Raw genomic sequence first — 19,373 nt, 5'->3', positions numbered from 1 at the left:
CGTCATCGCTCCCCCTCCGCCTGCTGAAATCCCTTCTCTGCACCAAAATGAAGAAAGCCCCGTGGGATTCACGTCACCAGCACTTCCGCAGCATTGTCCAGGTGAGGAAGCGGTACCCTTTCCTGACCTTTGGAATGGCCGAACGTTCACCACTGTTAGGGCCCGTTCTCGGCCCTAACATATGTTTAACATGACTGCACTGATAAAATTTGCAGCTATTTCCGCCCTATCACAAGATTTCTGATATGCATAGACAATGATTATTTTCAACGTTAACAAACTGGTGGTGTGGGATATGTATCGTATAAGAAACATTGTATGATGCAGCATTACTGGACAGACCAAAATTAGACGCAGGCTCAAACTCTCAAACTGGAGTATACTAACGAATACTCTACCCACTGCACTTCCTTGGCTTACTAGCTACAGAGTATTGAATGAAGATACTTATCGGACTGTTACTAAATTACCTTTTGTTATGCCGCCCGTACTGCCTCCTGTATCGTTCAGTATGGATTTTCTAAACGTTTTAGAATCATGAGTAAAATGTTCACGAAACAATGTCGCATCACACTGACGACAGCAAGAGAAAAGTCAAATTAGAATTAATGAGCTGAAGTGAAATTCTCCTGCTTTGTCTTATATCTTGAACTGCTTAAATACCTGTTATCTTTATGAAACTGAATTATCAGACACACAGGTCGTGTTAGAGAGCGTAAAAATTTAGAGGACTTTTTTTAGCATGATAAGCTGCAGACTCGAATGATATACATTGAAATTAGGATGTCATCCAATCGTTGTGACATCAAACCAATAACTTCCATTTAATTAACACGCTGAAAATAAATAAAAGTTTTTGAATTAGTGGGGCATGATGCTGTTTACGCTTCTTGCAACAAAATATTATGCATTTTCAATTATCTGGTTATTACTTCATTTGTAATTATGATAACAAAAAATACAGAACCTTCTCATCTGGAAGCCCTAACGGCAAGAAGAACGTGAGTGATTTTTACATCGCTTTTTGCATTTTAAAACAGTAGAACGAAATTCGACAGATAGCTGATTATGCACAAGAGAAACTCTCTACAGAACATTACTAATTCTTTGACCTTGTGACATAATGATTTCTTATAATTTTTTGACGTCCATTTCATACCGAAACTATCCACGGAACGAAATTTTCTGAGTGACAGTTTTCGTAATGTTTGAATGATCTTTCCGCCATTTGACTGTGCAGACTTCTTTATTGTTATATTGCTGTCATGATTTCGACCTTAATTCATTATCAGGTATTGCACTGAAATAAATTTGTACAAATGCATAGAAAGTGAGAAGGACCAAAATTTTAACATCAGTATCATTCCAATGTCAGATTAAAAATTATCGAAGTAATACTACTTACATGTAGAAAATCACTGAAATATAGGACAGAAAAGCAGGAAACACGTTTTACAGCTACAGAATGAACATCAATACAGTAGTTAAATGTGCAATCAAAATCGTCTGAGAATACAATGTGTAACTTACTGGTTGACTGGTGTAGGCGTAGATTGTAAGCCTATGTTGCACGAACCATGACTGTGGAAAGATCGTGGGTACATAAAATTGAAACGTATTCATACGGGTTTGGAAGAACAGTGTTTCTGTGAATACAACTGTAAATTCACCTTTGGAAGAACAGTTATCTGTGAATACAAGGTGTAAACAATATGTTTACATCACGAAAATATGGCATCATGCGAAAAGAAGCACCCTCTGTTACATACTGGTTTAAATGAGGAATACCAGTACAGTGTAATCTTATTACAAATGGGTCTATGTGTTATGCATGAACATGTTACAGAAAATTGTAAAAGTTTGCCATTAAAAATAGTGTGTTGTTGGGTTGGGTTGGGAAGGAGACCAGACAACCAGGTCATCGGTCTCATCGGATTAGGGAATGATGGGGAAGGAAGTCGGCCGTGCCCTTTCAAAGGAACCATCCCGGTAGTTGCCTGGAGTGATTTAGGGAAATCACGGAAAACCTAAATCAGGATGGCCAGACGCGGGATTGAACCGTTGTCCTCCCGAATGTAATAGTGTGTTGTAACCAACACGTTTTAGAAGAGAGATAATGCATGAAATGTAACGTATTAAATGCACAATTCATATAATGGTCTGATATTCATAAATATGGAGAGGTAGTGTGGCAGGAAGTGGTGGAATGGAGTCGGGAATATCGCGTATGGGAATGGTGCTAAGAAGGGTGGAGAAGCTGTCAATGGGATAAAGGTACACGTATTAAAATGGAGAAGGGAGTAGGGGATGGGGGAGTGGGAGGGGCGAATTACTTGGAATCAGGAGTGAAATTAGCACGGAAAATACCAGGTAAGTGGTGGAAAAGATGTCAGTGTAATGGAACGTAACGATCGGTGTAGATGTAAGGGATGGCGGGCGAGGGGGACGCGAAGGAGGGGCAAAAGTGCCAATGGCTGGATTATGAAACGGAAATAGTAATTACAGGAGGTGGAACTATTGGACAAGCACAGCACAGGGCGTAAAACTAGCACCAGCCGAGGGAAGCGTGGGGGAGGAAAGTGGAGGAGGGGGTAGAAAACTGAAGCAGGTAACATAAGGCTGTATCAAGTGCGCTTGTATATAAACAAATATATACCAAATGCCAATGCCATGTGACAGAGGCATAGTGCATACATCAATTCTTTGGTTATTTTGTACAACTACTGAAGGCGTAAAATAAGTAAAGAAATTAAACGTACTTTAATTACACTAATTACACAAGTTACATAGTCCATCAATAGATAAAACTTGCTTTATACAGACCAAGATAAAGTACAAATCACTTATTCCGCATGACATACTAAGCCATAACTGTCATGGATACAGCCATTTATTAAAGGTAAGAGGGGAAAGGGGGTGAGCGAGTGAAAGGGGAACCATTAGGAGGATATGCAAGACTATGGAAAGTATAGCCAGGCACATATTAACCAGAATAAAATAAATAACTGCGGTGCAGCTAGGGAGATATACAGTGAAAGTAATGGTTTAATACGAGAACACATATTTAATGTAACAACGTAAGTCATAAATGCTAATGTATAGAAACTTATCCCCGTGGTCTAGGGGTAACATCTTTGAGCAGTAATCAAAACGTTCTGAGTCCAGGGTTCGAACTTGGGCACTGCTTAAATTTTGAATAAGAATCCAGCAATGACGGCCGAAGACTTCCGGCATAAGAATTCACCCTCATTCTTCGAACGGCCTTGTCAAAGAAGGCGGAGAAGCGTACATAGCTCAGAGCACACTCTTGCCCTTGCGTGGGAAACTGCCCCTAAAAGCGAAAGAATCAGCAATGATCAAGGAGATGAGGGTGCAAAACGCAATGGAAACCACTGCTTTAAAGTCATATAATGTGTATTCAGAGGAGATGTAGGGCCTGTAATTAGAGAAGTGTCATGATGATTTCTCCATTGACGAAAGATTCGAACTAGCCCACATTCGGATCATTCGGATTCACGGGTGGGGAATGCCGGGGGCGGGGGGAGGGGGAAAGTGACCATGAGAGAAAGATTGAATAACGGTAGAAAGGATAACGTTCTGTGAGTCGAGGCGTGAAATGTCGGAAGTTTGAACGTGATAGGGAAGCTAGAAAATCTGAGAAGGGAAATGCTAAGGCTCAATATAAATATAGTGGGGATCAGTGTAGTTCAATGGAAATAAGACAAGACTTCTGGTCAGGTGAGTACAGGGGTAATATGAACAGCAGCAGAAAATAGTATAATGGGAGCAGGATTCGTTATGAATAAGAAGGCAGGACAGAGAGTGAGTTACTGTGAACGATTCAGTGATAGGGTTGTTCTCGACAGAATCGACAGCATGTCAACAGCGACAACAATAGTTTCGATACACGTGCCGACATCACAAGCAGAAGATGAAGAGGTAAAGTGTATGAGGCTACTGAACGGGTAATTTAGTACATAAAGGGAGATAAAAATCTAAAAGTCATGGGGTATTAGAATGCGGTTGTAGCGGAGGAGTAGTAGTAACGGTTACAGGAGAATGTGGACTTGTTAGTAAGAACGAGAGAGGATAAAGACTAAATGAGATCTGCAAAAAAATTTTCAGCTAATAGTAGCGAATAATCTGTTCAGGAATCACAAGAGGTGGAGGTATACCTGGAAAAGGTCAGGAGATACAGGAAGTTTTCAGTTAGATTACATCACAGTCAGATTCTGAAATCAGTATTGGATTGTAAGGCATACCCAGGGGCAGAAATAGACTCTGATCACAATTTAGTGATGATAAGGAGTCGGATGAAGTCTAAGACACTAGTGAAGAGGAATTAGTATGCAAGGAAGTGGGATACGGAAATACTAAGGAAGGAAGAGATAGGGTTGAAGTTATAGGTACTCAGATAATGACTAATTCAGTAGGCAATTCAGTTGAAGAGGAATGGATATCTCAAAAAGGGCAATCACAAAAATCGGAGAGAAAAACGTAGGTAAGATGTAAGTAACTGCGAAAGAAAACTATGGCTACAGAAGAAATACTTGAGTTATCGACGGAAGAATGAAATACAAAAACCGCTCGGCGAATTCAGGAATACAGAAATACAACTGTCTTAGGAGTGACATAAATAGGAAGTGTAGGAAGCTAAGGCGAAATGGCTGCATGAAAAAGATGAAGAATTCGAGAAGGGAAATGCTTGTCGGAACGACTGAGTCAGCATACAGAAAAATCAGAACACCCTTCGCTAAAATTAAAATCAAGGGCCGTAACACTAAGACTGCAATGAGAATTCGACTGTTAAAAGCAGAAGAAAGAGCAGATAGTGAATAGCACATTAAAGTCTCTGCGAGGGTAGACTTGTCTGAATGACCTGGTAGAAGAAGAAAAAGGAATCGAGAAGAGACAGGGGATCCAGTATTAGAATCAGAATTTAGAAGAGCTTTGAAAGAATTAAAATCAGATAAGGCAGAAGGGATTGATAACATCCCATCAGAATTTCTGAAATCATTGGGGGGGGGGGGGCGGGGGCGGAGTGGCAACAAAACGATTATTCACCTTGGTGTGTAGATTACGTGTGACTGGCGATATACCAGAACATCATCCACACAATTCCCAAGATTTCAAGAGCCGAAAAGTGCGAGAACCATCGCACAATCAGCGTAACAGCGCATGAATTCAAGTTGCTGACAAGAATAATACGCAGGAGAACGGAAAATAAATTGGGCATGTGTTAGTTTACGATTAAGTTTGGCTTGAGGAACTGAAAAGGTACCAGAGAGACAGTTCTGACGTTTAGGTTGATAATGGAGTTGAGACTGGAGGAAAATCAAGACACTTTCATTGGATTTGTTGACCTGGAAAAAAGCTTTCGACAATGTCAGATGGTGTAAGATGTTCGAAATTTGGGAAAAATAGAGCAAGGTATAGGGCAGGACGGGTAGTAGGTACGTACCAGAACCAAAACGGAACATTAAGAGTGGAAGACAAAGAACAAAGTGCGCGGATTAAAAACGGTGTAAGACAGAGATGTAAACTCTCTTTTCTGCTGTTCAGTCTATGCGTAGAAGAAGCGATGACGGAAATAAAACAAAAATTCAAGGGTTGGATTAAATTCAAAGTGAATGGTTATCAATGTTACGAATCCCTGATGACATTGCTGTCCTCAGTGAAAGTAAAGAAGAATTACAGGACGTGTGGAGTGGAAAGAACAGTCTACTGAGTATAGAAAATGACTTGAAGGTAAACTGAAGGAACTCGAAAGTAATGAGAAGTAGCAGTAATGAGAACAGTGAGAAACTTGTAATCATAATTGTTTATCACGAAATAAATTAAGGAATTCTCCTATCTATCCTGCAAATTAACTAAAGATGGACGTAGCAAGGAGGACATCAAAAGCAGACTAGCACTAGTAGAAAGGACATTCGGGCCGAGAGAAGACTACTAGGAAATACGGAAGCGTCCGATCCCGCCCGTCTGCTTTGACCCATGACGTCACAAATATGGCGGAAACAAAAACAAACACACACACTTTCCACAAGAAGCCTAATGACACTAACGGGACAAGAGGGTGTTTTGGGTGGTGGGCAAACTAAATATAAACAAATTTAGACGCCTTGCGTAGCTACATCGTGTAAGTGAAGGCAGCCATGCAAGAATACCCACCCACCTCCCCAGGGGTCGTAACCCCTGCAACCCATAGAAGATAAAGATGCTTCAGTAGCTGATTAGTGTTTTTTGTCTTTAAAAAAAAAATCTCACGGGATAGAACGAACAGATCAGAAAGATAAATATAATAAACTAAAACAGAAATTGGAGGAAACAGATAATAAAAATAAGTAATAAGTGTTTTTAAATTAAAAAAACTCACGAGATAGAACGAACAGATCAGAAAAGTAAATAAAATAAGATAAAACAGAACTGGAGACAGCCACACTCAAACCAAACTCCGTGCCGTCATGACGTCACACACGACAACACCCTTACGTCACGGGTCAAAGCCGACGCGTGGGATCGGACGCTTCTGTCGACCCGACTACTAGTATCAAACATTAATTTGATGAAGAGATTTCTGATAATTTACGTTTGGAGTTCGGCATTTATCGACTGCGGGAAAACCAGAACACAAGAGAGTATAAGCATTTGAGATGGTGTTACAGAAGAATGTTGAAAATTAGGTGGAGTGATAAAGGTAACGAATGAGGAGGACGCCTACATCATACTATGTGTGAGATTACACTAAGTAAAAGAAAAATTAAAGAGAACCTAAATCATATGTTGACATGAGCTTATAGTTCTTACGTGTCACATACTTGCTGATAGAGTAGCCGACCAACAAAGTCAAAAAGAGTATTTACAGTAATAAAAGTAACATTCTCTTCATGCTACGAGCATATTGCTTATACCTAGTATTCGAGTATAACTATTCTTCCAAAGATGTATTTACAGATGTATTCAAATATAACAGAGTTGTCCAAAGAAGTATGAATACGTTTCAAGTACCTATGATATCTCCGTAATGTAATATAATCCCAGGTTGTTCATCTTTGACCACCAGTCTTCCAGTAACTTCCGTAGTATCTTTCCAAACCAAGTTCACTGATCATGTAACTGGCGTATTGGTGTTCATTCCCTGGTTCAATTATTTTGTGGCTGGAAAACATGTTTGCTACGTGTGTGCCATACATTTCGGTGATTTTGTACTTATCTACACACTGGGACAGCTAGTTCAGAAGATCTTGGCGATGACTTCACTTAACGAAGTCTAACTGTACCCGACATGTAAGTAGTATTACGGGACTGTGGCCCAAAAACACGAAGAATTATCACGTTTCGTACTGTTAGTGCGCAAGGAATCACTCTGTGGCGTCCGAGTGCGCGAATTCTGCTTCATCCACCGTAAGTAAGCCTGGCATACAAAGGAAAGGGCGCGCAAAAATATCTACAGTCGACAGTCGAAAAATATGCACAGAAACAGAGGGTATGGGCATAGACGTGATGGTTATTAGTCTGAAGTCACTGAATCATGAGCGAGAAAAACCTTAAAACATTCTGCAGTTTAATATACTTCTACACAGACTAGAAGTATGAGAGCGACCAACAAAGTTTCATGTGGCAGGAATGTTTTATTATGCAGATGAGAGGAAAGCGCGCGACAGTAAGGTTAGCTTCCATCCAGTATGTCGAACGGAAACAGACATACATGTACCAAAATCTCACACCGCGAGGAAGATAATGGTTGCACTTGAATATTTATGGGCGTACTACTGAAGACATCACCTCCCTCCGCAACTAGCAATAGGCAATATTGTTAGATATCTTTTGAATACAGAATCAGTGAAACGTTCCCTTAAAAAAATTATGAATTACTGTGCTGGTAAACTACGTTATTTGATACAGAGACAACTGAGTAAAACTGAACGTACTCAGACATTTATCTCTTTACTTATTCTGATCATCACTAAACTGACAATATTTTTAGCGCAACGCAATCTGACTTTCAATAATCTCTACAAAAGAATGGCCCTGGAATCACTCACCTCACAAAAATCTTCGTTACTCTAACTACTGCAATACAGCGAGCCCCAATACTGCCAGCTGAATAAAAGATTCTAACTACGTAAGGCACTAACTACTGATACGCATAGTTAGTAAATGAAAGATTTTGATAGATAACAAACAATGTATTTACCTTAATAATATTCAAAAGTCATCATATATGTATTAGTTCATGATATCCAGTCTTAAAGATTTCCTGTTTCTGACGGACACATGTCCATATCGTCCGCTCTCAAAACTCTAGCATCCCTCACTCCACACCCACCACTGCTGGCGGCTCACCTCCAACTGCACAACGCTACGCGCTGTTAACATCCAACTGCCCAACACTACAATAGCGAATATTTCAACAATGCCAACCAGCCACAGACTGCACACAGCATAGTCAGTGATTTTCACATAGAGCGCTACGTGGCGTTACCAACATAAAAACCTAAACAGCCTACTTAATCAGTACATCGTAATATGTAACGTCCGCAGCGACATCTCTGGTAGTGGTCTCGAATATGTAATCAATGCGCTTTTGCACAGTGTATAGACAAACAGAGTGTAAGGTGAATGTTTTGGCTATTTGCACTTATTTATATCCAAATTAAACGCTGAAAAATGTGCAATATTGATCAGAAATGCCTTCTAAGGTCCGTTAAGAAACTATTTGGTTCAAAGGAGGCGAAGTGGGTGCTTCCAGAGGATAATAATCCGAAATATAGCAGGCGTCTCTGCACAGCGCGGAAACAAAACGTTGGCCACGGTGGAATGGCCTGCATTGTCTTCGGATGCAAGTCCGATCGAAATGTTTGGTCGTATATTAAGTTGAAGCTTAAAAGAAAGCTAATATATACTTTGAAGCACCTGTCATATAAAATCAGGACGATATGGAGATCGTTACCGATAGAATATGCAGAAAATCACGTGAAAAGTATGACAAAAAGGTGCCAAACTATAATCGATAATGGAGGCGATTGGATTAATTATTAGGTAATTGTGAAATTAGTAACAACATTTATTGTAATGTAAAAATATATTTATAATTATGTCTTTTATCTCATACAGATAACGGCGTACACTTTCATGCGAAACTGGCTGTATGTGCTTCAGCAGTAGCGAAGTTTATGTGTATGCTTAATCGTTGTAACCGCACAGCTTCGTAGAAACTTGAAATGTCAGTTGCAGTTATTTTGCATAATTTTATTTCAAAATAATTTACTTCGAAAGTGTTTTTAATTTTGTGTCTACAGCAATGTATTTTGTTGTAGTAGTGGCAGTAGTAGTAGTAGTAGTAGTAGTAGTAGTAGTAGCAGCAGCAGTAGTAGTAGTAGTAGTAGTAATAGTAATCGAAATCTCATGTTGTATCCAATAGCGCCCAGATTCATCCCATTCGGAATTAGTGCACTACACCGCGCAACAGTGCAGGCTACGAAACTATAGTACTGACCACGTTTGCTATCATAATTGTAGAAGTTGAAGATGGAGTTGTTCCAGAACGCAACAGATTGCCTCTCAGCATGCCACCAATATTCAATGTGCATTGCAGCCTTCGTTTGTGGACTTTGAAAGCCGAAGCAGTGACAGTCAGTCTCACAGAAGACTACAACGAGGTGACAAAAGCCATGAGATACCTCCTAATATCGTGTCGGACCTCGTTTTCCCCGGCGTACTGCAGTAGCTCGACGTCAAATGGACTCAACAAGTCGTTGCAAGTCCCCTGCAGAAATATTGAGCCATGCTGTTACTATAGCGCCCATAATTACGGAAGTTTTGCCAATGTAGAATTTTGTGGACGAACTGACCTCTCGACAGCGTCCCTTTACGTTGGGCCATCTGGGTGATCGAATCATTCGCTCGAACTGTCCAGAATGTTCTTCAAACTAATCACGAACAACTGTGGCCCGGTGACATAGCGCATTATCATCTACAAAAATTCCATTGCCGTTTGGAACATGAAGTCCATAAACTGCTGCAAATGGTTTCCAAGAAGCCAAACGTAAACATTTCCAGTCAATAATCGGCTCAGTTGGACCAGAAGACCCAGTCCACTCCGTGTGAACACAGCCCATACAATCATGGAACCACCACCAGCTGGCGCAGTGTCTTGTTGACAACTTGAGTTCATGGCTTTAGGGGGTTTGCGCCACACTCGAACCCTACTATCAGTATCAGCTCTTACCAACTGAAGTCAGGAATCATCGTCTCGGGTCCAACCGATATGGACACTATCCCAGGAGAGGTCCCGCAGGCGATGCCGTGCTGTTGGCAAAGACACTAGCGTTGTTCGTTTGCTGCCAACGCCCATTAACGTCAAATTTCGCTGCACTGTATTAACGAACATGTTCGTCGTACGTCCCACATTGATTTCTGAGGTTATTTCAGGCAGTGTTACAACTCTACGCAAATGTCGCTGCTCTCAGTCGCTAAGTCAAGGCCCACTCCGTTGTCTCTGGTGAGAGGTAATGCCTGAAATTTGGTATTATCGGCAACTCTTGACGCTGTGCATCACGGAATATTGAATTCCCTAACGATTTCCGAACTGGAATGTCTCATGCGTCTAGCTCCAATTACCATTCCGCGTTCAAAGTGTGTTAGTTCCCGTCATGCAGCCACAGTCGGAACGGAAACCTCGTCACATTAATCAGAAGAATCTAAAAGACAGTTCCTCCACTGCACTACCCTTTTATACTTTGTGTACGCGATACTACCCCCATTTGTGCATGTGCATATCGATATCCCATGGCAGTGTCACCTCAGTGTGTGTTGAACTGTCGACGCTTTTAGTGACATGGCAACACTGCTGATAAAGATGTACGATTTGATACAGCATTGCAAGACATTTTCGTCCGCTTCTGTGATCACCTTTAGTATTACAGTGCCCTAGTCGATTCCTGCTACACTAGACTTTCGTGGGTCTCAACAGTGAAGTCCGTAGCAGCATTTCCCTTACTACCAGGTGAAATACACTACTGGCCATTAAAATAATTACACCAAGAAGAAATGCAGATGATAAACAGGTATTCATTGGACAAATATATTATACTACAACTGACATGTGATTACATTTTCACGCAATTTGGGTGCATAGATCCTGAGAAATCAGTACCCAGAACAACCACCTCTGGCCGTAATAACGGACTTGATACGCCTGGGCATTGAGTCAAACAGAACTTGGATGGCTTGTACAGGTACAGCTGCCCATGCAGTTTCAACACGATACCACAGTTCATCAAGAGTAGTCACTGGCATATTGTGACGAGCCAGTTGCTCGGCCACCATTGACCAGACGTTTTCAATTAGCGAGAGATCTGGAGAATGTGCTAGCCAGGGCAGCAGCGGAACAGTTTCTGTATCCAGAAAGAGCCGTACAGGACCAGCAACATGCGGTCGTGCATTATCCTGCTAAAATGTAGGGTTTCGCAGGGGTCGAATGAAGGGTGGAGCCTCGGGTCGTAACACATCTGAAATGTAACGTCCACTGTTCAAAGTGCCGTCAATGCGAACAAGAGGTGACCGAGACGTGTAACCAATGGCACCTCATACCATCAAGCTGCGTGATACGCAAGTATGGCGATGACGAATATACGCTTCCAGTGTGAGTTTACAGCGATGTCGCCAAACACGGATGCGAGCAACATGATCCTGTAAACAGAACCTGGATCCATCCGAAAAAATGACGTTTTGCCATTCGTGCACCCAGGTTCGTCGTTGGGTACACAATTGCAGGCACTCCTGTCTGTGATGCAGCGTCAAGGGTAACCGCAGCCGTGGTCTCCGAGCTGATAGTCCATGCTGCTGCAAACGTCGTCGAACTGTTCGTGCGGATGGTTGTTGTCTTGCAAACGTCCCCATCTGTAGACTCAGGGATCGAGACGTGGCTGCACGATCCGTTACAGCCATGCGGATAAGATCATCTCGACTGATAGTGATACGAGGCCGTTGGGATCCAGCACGGCGTTCCGTGTTACCGTTCTGAACCCACCGATTCCATATTCTGCTAACAGTCATTGGATCTCGACCAAAGCGATCAGCAATGTCGCGATACGATAAACCACAATCGCGATAGACCACATTCCGACCTTTATCAAAGTCGGAAACGTGATGGTACGCATTTCTCCTCCTTACAAGAGGTTCAAAATGGTTGAAGTGCCTCTGAGCACTATGGGACTCAACTGCTGAGGTCATTAGTCCCCTAGAACTTAGAACTAGTTAAACCTAACTAACCTAAGGACATCACAAACATCCATGCCCGAGGCAGGATTCGAACCTGCGACCGTAGCGGTCTTGCGGTTCCAGACTGCAGCGCCTTTAACCGCACGGCCACTTCGGCCGGCCCTTACAAGAGGCATCACAACAACGTTTCACCAGGCAACGCCGGTCAACTGTTGTTTGTGTATGAGAAATCGGCTGGAAACTTTCCTCATGTCAGCACGTTGTAGGTGTCACCACCGGCGCCAACCTTGTGTGAATGCTCTGAAAAGCTGATCATTTGCATATCACAGCATCTTCTTTCTGTCTGTTAAATTTCGCATCTGTAGCACGTCATCTACGTGGTGTAGCAATTTTAATGGCCAGTAGTGTATCATGACATGACGAACCTTTTTGGCCGTTCTAGCTCATTCAATCTCACTCATATGCTCATTTCACATCTTTGAGGTACAATCACACTTGCCTTTCCATTTCCGCTTTGAAACCTCTTGTCTTACTGGTTTTGTCGGGACACTAACTTCTCCGGTCACACACGAGGTGAGGCTTCAGAGGCTCTGTCTCCGCAATCGCTTTGCAAACTTACTTGTTGCCATTAATCCATCGTATACATTCTTCCAGCTTGTATTCGTTTGGAACTTAGGATCAACGTCCCACCAATTACGAGGTCATTACAGAGGGATTGAACGATGGGGAAGAGGGAAGGAAATCGGCCGTGCCCATGAAAAGGAAGCCTGCAGGCATTCGGCTAAATTGATTACACAGGTCTGCAAAAAAATAATTTTTGGAGGTTGTTTGAAATTTGATAACTTACTTTTATGTTCTTTTCAGCGCTGATTTCACAAATGGAGTCCATTTTTGTATCACGTGAGGTTCTCTAAAAAAAAGGCAGTATTTTTGGGTGTAATAACAAAATTTAAGCAACTTATAACGTTCCCAACGTTATAAAATTTTATTTTATTTGTAAATCGTGTTCTAAACTACATTTCCAGTGCACTTCAATTTCTCTTTAAGCTCATAACTCCTTATAATAAAGCTTTCGCTTTCTGTCGAAGCGTCTTTTATTGCTTTTCCGTCTGTGGACTCGTTGAGGATCATCTCTTTTTATCATCCAGCAGTGGTCCGCTATCATGTTGGCGTTCCATCTTCCTTGACATCTTCTTTCCATTTCTTTGATGTCTTGCTGGTATCTTTCACCCTGCTCTTCACTTACATCACGAAGGTTTGCAGGGAAGTCGTCAAGATGTGAGTGGAGAAAATGAACTTTAATGCTCATGTTATAGCCCAGCTTCTTAAAGTTTTCGAGCATCTTTGCGACGATTGTCTTCTAGTTTCGATCTCTTTTGTTTCCTTGGAAACCGGTAACAACTAATTTAAAAGATGTCCATGCTACCTTTTCTTTTGATTCCATTTTGTCCATTTTGGGACATGTCATTAGTTTTCTAATGTCTGGTCCGACAGAGATTCCTTCCTTTAGCTTTGCGTCGGATAAACCAGGAAACTGTCCACAAAGATATCTGGAACACTCCCCTTCTTTTGGCAATGCCTTAACAAATTGTTTCATCAGCCCCAACGTAATATGAAGTGATGGAAGTAACACTTGTTTGGGATCCACAAGGCTTTTCCTCTCAACAGTTTTAACCCATACCTGTAAGGTTTTTCTCAGGGGCCAAGCTTTTTTATGTAGTGTTGCTTTCTGTCTCTACTGTCCCATTCACAGAGAAAGCAAGGGAACTTCGTATAGATAATTTGTTGACCAAGTAGCATTGAAATCACTTTTAAATCACCACATAGAGTACATTTGTGGTGTGAATAGCAGAGTTTGCTTAAAACCAGTTCAAGGTTTTCGTAACATTCTTTAAAGCGAACCAAGTGTCCAACTGGTATAGAAGCATACTTATTGTGCATTGTGTAGAAGTACTGCTTTAAGGCTTCTTTTTGAAGAATCAATAAAAAGTCTCCTCTCATCAGGAGCATGTTCTGTTTTGAAACGTGCCATAAGTCGAGGAACATCACTGCAAAACACCAGGTCACCTTCTTGAGAGAAGAAAGATACAAACTCGTTTTCCCTCGATCGATACCAAAAAAAGGATGTACCCGGAGCCTATGTTTGTTTATCTTTCAGTCTAGATCTTAAAACCTCTGCCGATTCGTGTTTATGAAACAACTGTACGTGATCGAATTTTTTCACTATTTTACCCAAAATAAGTGTTGAAAACACTATAAAAATCACTTAATAAATTTGAAACCATTTTTATGTCGGAAACCTGTGTTAGTGGAAGTTACGGGGAACTTACTCTGGACGGCCTGACCGGGACTTTTAACCCCCATCATCTCAAATAAGACGCAATGTCTTACCACTGAATCACTTATCAAATTTGCAATTTTCTCCAATAGCAGCTTCTTGGCCCAGCAGCGACATTCAACAACGCCAGACATCAAATTAAACGCACCAGCTTTTAACGTCCGAATTTGTATTCATTACTGTCCTGCAGTGCGGTTTCCAAAAAGGGTGTGGCGAAGACTACCTGAACTGACACCTGCCTATGCGAACTGCAGGCAGATGCGGCATGTCGAACAACACGCGAGCGTTTCGTAACAGATCGCAAGTCTCAAGGCAAATACTGTGTGTGTGGTCCTTGAAACCTGGTGTGTATAGCTCGTTCAAATGACGTGTGTGTGTGTGTGTGTGTGTGTGTGTGTGTGTGTGTATAATAGAGATGAGGACACGGCGGGGACGTGTAGCACTTGGGTGTTAGTGAAACGGTGGTATTCGGCTGCTCAATGCATCTAGACAAATTTTCTTTGTTGCTACTATTATAAGACTTCAAAAACACTGATGATAATTTGTACGCAACAGTAGCCGGTTGCTTCCTTTTGACTTTTTGTAAAAATTAACCTGTACGTTTACACACCATGCCAATTGTCGACATAATATAATTATTTATTTGCAAAAGAACGACAAACTGAAACGGAAACTGAATACAGAGGGAAATAATTTCACTAGTATTGGTGAGCGCCTTTTGTTTAGTGCATAGTCATCTAATCGTTCAGTAGAAGTTACTACCAGAATTGCGCTGTCGGTCGCAATACGTGTTTTAGCCGTTCCATTGTAAACACGAAGAAAGGACCGCGACAACCACGAAAGGAATTCTAGGCTCATGACCATAGTAGTTCCACATATTACAGAAAAACACGAATAAAAACAGCTATGTTACTATCAGATATACTTATAAGTAGTAAAATAATGCTGAGTGTCAATATCTTATAAAATCAATACCTAATTGAGGCGCTCCGAATACGCACAGGTCGTACTGAGATTGATATTGTACCTTGTTTTATAATTTCAATGAAATGTTGTGTGGCGAGGGCCACGCGGCGGGTAGACCTGGTCGCCTGGTGCAGGTCTTTTCAGGTGACGCCACTTCGGTGACTTTATTATGAGAAAGTCGAACAAAATCTTAATTCTAAGTCCGATTAGATTTTCAAAATGATCACTTTTGTATTACCATGAACTACGTACACGGTCATTTGTCACCAAGTATACCATTGACCATTTTGGCCTGAATTTAATTTTGATTCAAGGTAGTGGAGCCAAAGAACTTTATTTAATTTGGAGTAAAAATAATCAGTATTTATAAAAAAAATTGCAAAATACGAGAATTGCACTTGCGCCTTTTTTTACTATCCTTGAAGTGGATCCTTTTGTTGGAGATTTTATGATATTTATGATCTGGAAACTTAATTTATACTAAGGGAGGCACTCTGCTATTCATAAGAAGATCACCAGGGACAGAGTTGTTGTTGTTGTTGTTGTGGTCTTCAGTCCTGAGACTGGTTTGATGCAGCTCTCCATGCTACTCTATCCTGTGCAAGCTTCTTCATCTCCCAATACGTACTGCAGCCTACATCCTTCAGAATCTGTTTAGTGTATTCATCTCTTGGTCTCCCTCTACGATTTTTACCCTCCACGCTGCCCTCCAATACTAAACTGGTGATCCCTTGATGCCTCAGAACATGTCCTACCAACCGATCCCTTCTTCTTGTCAAGTAGTGCCACAAACTCCTCTTCTCCCCAATCCTATTCAATACTTCATTAGTTACGTGATCTACCCATCTAATCTTCAGCATTCTTCTGTAGCACCACATTTCAAAGGCTTCTATTCTCTTCTTGTCCAAACTATTTATTGTCCATGTTTCACTTCCATACATGGCTACACTACAAACAAATACTTTCAGAAACGACTTCCTGACATTTAAATCTAAACTCGATGTTAACAAATTTCTCTTTTTCAGAAACGCTTTCCTTGCCATTGCCAGTCTGCATTTTATATCCTCTCTACTTCGACCATCATCAGTTACTTTGCTCCCCAGCATTCAGCTAAACGATTTACTGAAGGCATGAGAATCTAAATCTTGGTAGCTTGACGAGAGTTTATGCCTCCCCCCCCCCCCCCCACCCCACCACCACCCGAACGGGAGTCCAGTACTTTAAACTTAACCTGGGTCATATCGTTCGGTAAATTATACTGAGCACTGATACATAGTCTCTGTGGATTTCCCTCGGTGCAGTTTGTATCTCTCAAAGTTAGAACTCGCCGCCAGTACTACCGTCACTCTATATAACTTTTAACGTTGGCGGTGTTGGCAGCAAAATCGCGCTGTAACGGATAACGTGGCTGCCTAGTCAGTCTCGATCAGAGAGCAATTTGCAACGTTGCCGTTTCGCGGTTGCCCCTCTAATCACACCGAAAAGCCGGCGCCGCGATATGGTGCTTTTTCTAAGAACTGTGCGTCACCTATAGCGGTAGTCATTGCTTTCTGTATCTCAGGCGTTGCAGCAATAGCAAAAATCCCAGCATGTAATGCGTGTAAGAGGAAGTAGTTTACACTCTATGGCAGTGGTAGCAAACATTTTTTCTGAAGAGCCAATACTGACATTGTGGGGTACTGATAATTAGAATGTTATGAGCCCCCAACACACAAGCTTTAGTAAAAGAGCGATAGTTTGCGACCGGCCCCCAAGTACAGATTGTTAAATGTGGGCACAATTGGGAACACTTTGTGTCGATTGATCTCTGTTTCAGAGTGCTGGCACCCTTTGCGACACAAAAGCTGTGAAACTGTAATTGCTTGACGAAGTAGTGTTGTGATATATGTGTGAGGGGATGAATAATTGATTACTAGCAGAAAATGTAGTTATATTTAAATGCATCAAGCAGTATGACACAATCACAAATGTTCATTTAATGTTTTGATTATGCTTTTTGCTCTACTCATTCTGTTGTATTACAACAGTCTAAATTGAATTTCATATTTCTTGCTGCAAATATATACTGCATTTCAAGATGACGGTCTCTGCAATCCACACTCACCAGTCCCTGTTTCTTCCGTGTCAAAATGCACTGACGCGCCAAAGAAACTGGTATAGGCATGTGTATTCAAATACAGAGATATGGCAACGCCTATATAAGACCAAAAGTGTCTGGCGCAGTTGTTTGATCGGTTACAGCTGCTACAATGGCAGGTTATCGAGATTTAAGTGTTTTAACATGGTGTTATAGACGGCGCACGAGAGATGGGACACAGCATCTCCGAGGTAGCGATTAACTGAGGATTTTCCTGTACAACTTTTACACGAGTGTACCATGAATATCAGGAATCCGGTAAAACATCAAATCTCCAACATCTTTGAGGCCGAAAAAAGATCCTGCAAGAACGGGACCAACGACGAGTGAAGAGAATCGTTGAACGTGACAGAAGTGCAACTCTTCCGCAGATTGCTGCAGATTTCAGTGCTGGGCCACCAACAAGTGTCGGCGTGCAAAACATTTAACGAATCATCATCGGTATGGACTTTCGGAGCCGAAGTCCCACTCGTGTACCTTTGATGACTGCACGAGACAAAGCTTAGCGCCTCGCTTGTACCCGTCAACACCGATATTCAATTGTAGATGACTGGAAACATGTTGCCTGGTCAGACGAGTTTTGTTTGTAATTGTATCTAACGGATTGACGTGTACGGGTATCGAGGCAGCCTCATGAATCCATGGACCCTGCATCTCAGCAGGGGACCGTTCAAGCTGGTGGAGTCTATTTAATGGTTGGGGTGTGTGCCGTTGGAGTTATATGGGACTCCTGATACGTCTAGATACGACTCTGACGGGTGACACGCACGTAAGCATCCTGTCTGATCAACTGCATTCATTCACGTCCATTGTGCATTCCAACGGACTTGGGCAGTTCCAGCAGGATAATGCAGAATTGCAACAGAGTGGCTCCAGGAACACTCTTCTGAATTTAAACACTTCTGTTGGTCACCAAAACCCTCAGACATGAACATTATTGAACATTTTTGGAATGCCTTGCAACGTGCTGCTCAGAAGAGCTCTCCACCCCCTAGTTCTCTTAGGGATTTATGGAAAGCCCTGCAGGATTCGTGGTGTCAGTTCCCTCCAGCATTACTTGAGACATCAGTCGAGCCCATGCCACGTCGTGGTGCGGCACATCTGCGTGGTCGCGGGGACCCTACACGATATTTGGCAGGCGTACCAGTTTCTTTGGCTCTTCAGTGTATATACCATATCAGCTGATTGGTATGAGTCGCGCACGCCCTCGAGTTGTCGGTACTGGAAGACAAACAACAAAACATTCCCCCCTCTAGCGCCCTCTAACTCAGCAGTGGACGCAGTACTTATCCCTCTGACCCTGAGTTACGGGGCTAACTTTACTTAGTTAGCTCAAGGCCGAATTCACCATCATTTAAAATTAAGCACATCTAAAAATGTTACTGTCTTTTTTAAAATTTTTGTTTGCTACTGAGTAGAAAAACTGTGCTTTTCAGAAGTTCTTATCGTTGTATGAAGTTTTTGGATTCAACTGTTAGCTGCTAGATGCATATTGTTATAAAATATATCTGGAACAGCGGGCGGCAGGAACACTTCATCTGAGCCGCATGGGGTGCGCGGGCCGCAGTTTGACAATCACTGCTCTAGGGCAACGCAATGGAATTACAAATGGTATCCCATACAAACCGCAGAGAAATCATCTGCAGTTCGTTTGGTACGCCTTTCATTATGTTTAGTAAAAATGCACCAGTAATCTAAGGTGTGTTT

At 41.9% G+C, this 19,373-nt stretch overlaps 1 protein-coding gene across 1 annotated transcript in view; it reads right to left on the bottom strand.

The window, feature by feature from the left end:
* The window catches only part of LOC124795632, a 318,228-nt gene that overhangs the window by 274,979 nt on the left and 23,876 nt on the right, over positions 1–19,373 (bottom strand). The window lies entirely within an intron of this gene.

Source organism: Schistocerca piceifrons, chromosome 4 (assembly GCF_021461385.2).
Source record: "Schistocerca piceifrons isolate TAMUIC-IGC-003096 chromosome 4, iqSchPice1.1, whole genome shotgun sequence".
NCBI classification, from domain to species: domain Eukaryota; kingdom Metazoa; phylum Arthropoda; class Insecta; order Orthoptera; family Acrididae; genus Schistocerca; species Schistocerca piceifrons.
Note: the sequence above shows the minus strand (reverse complement) of the source record. Positions and strands in the feature narration are given on the sequence as shown.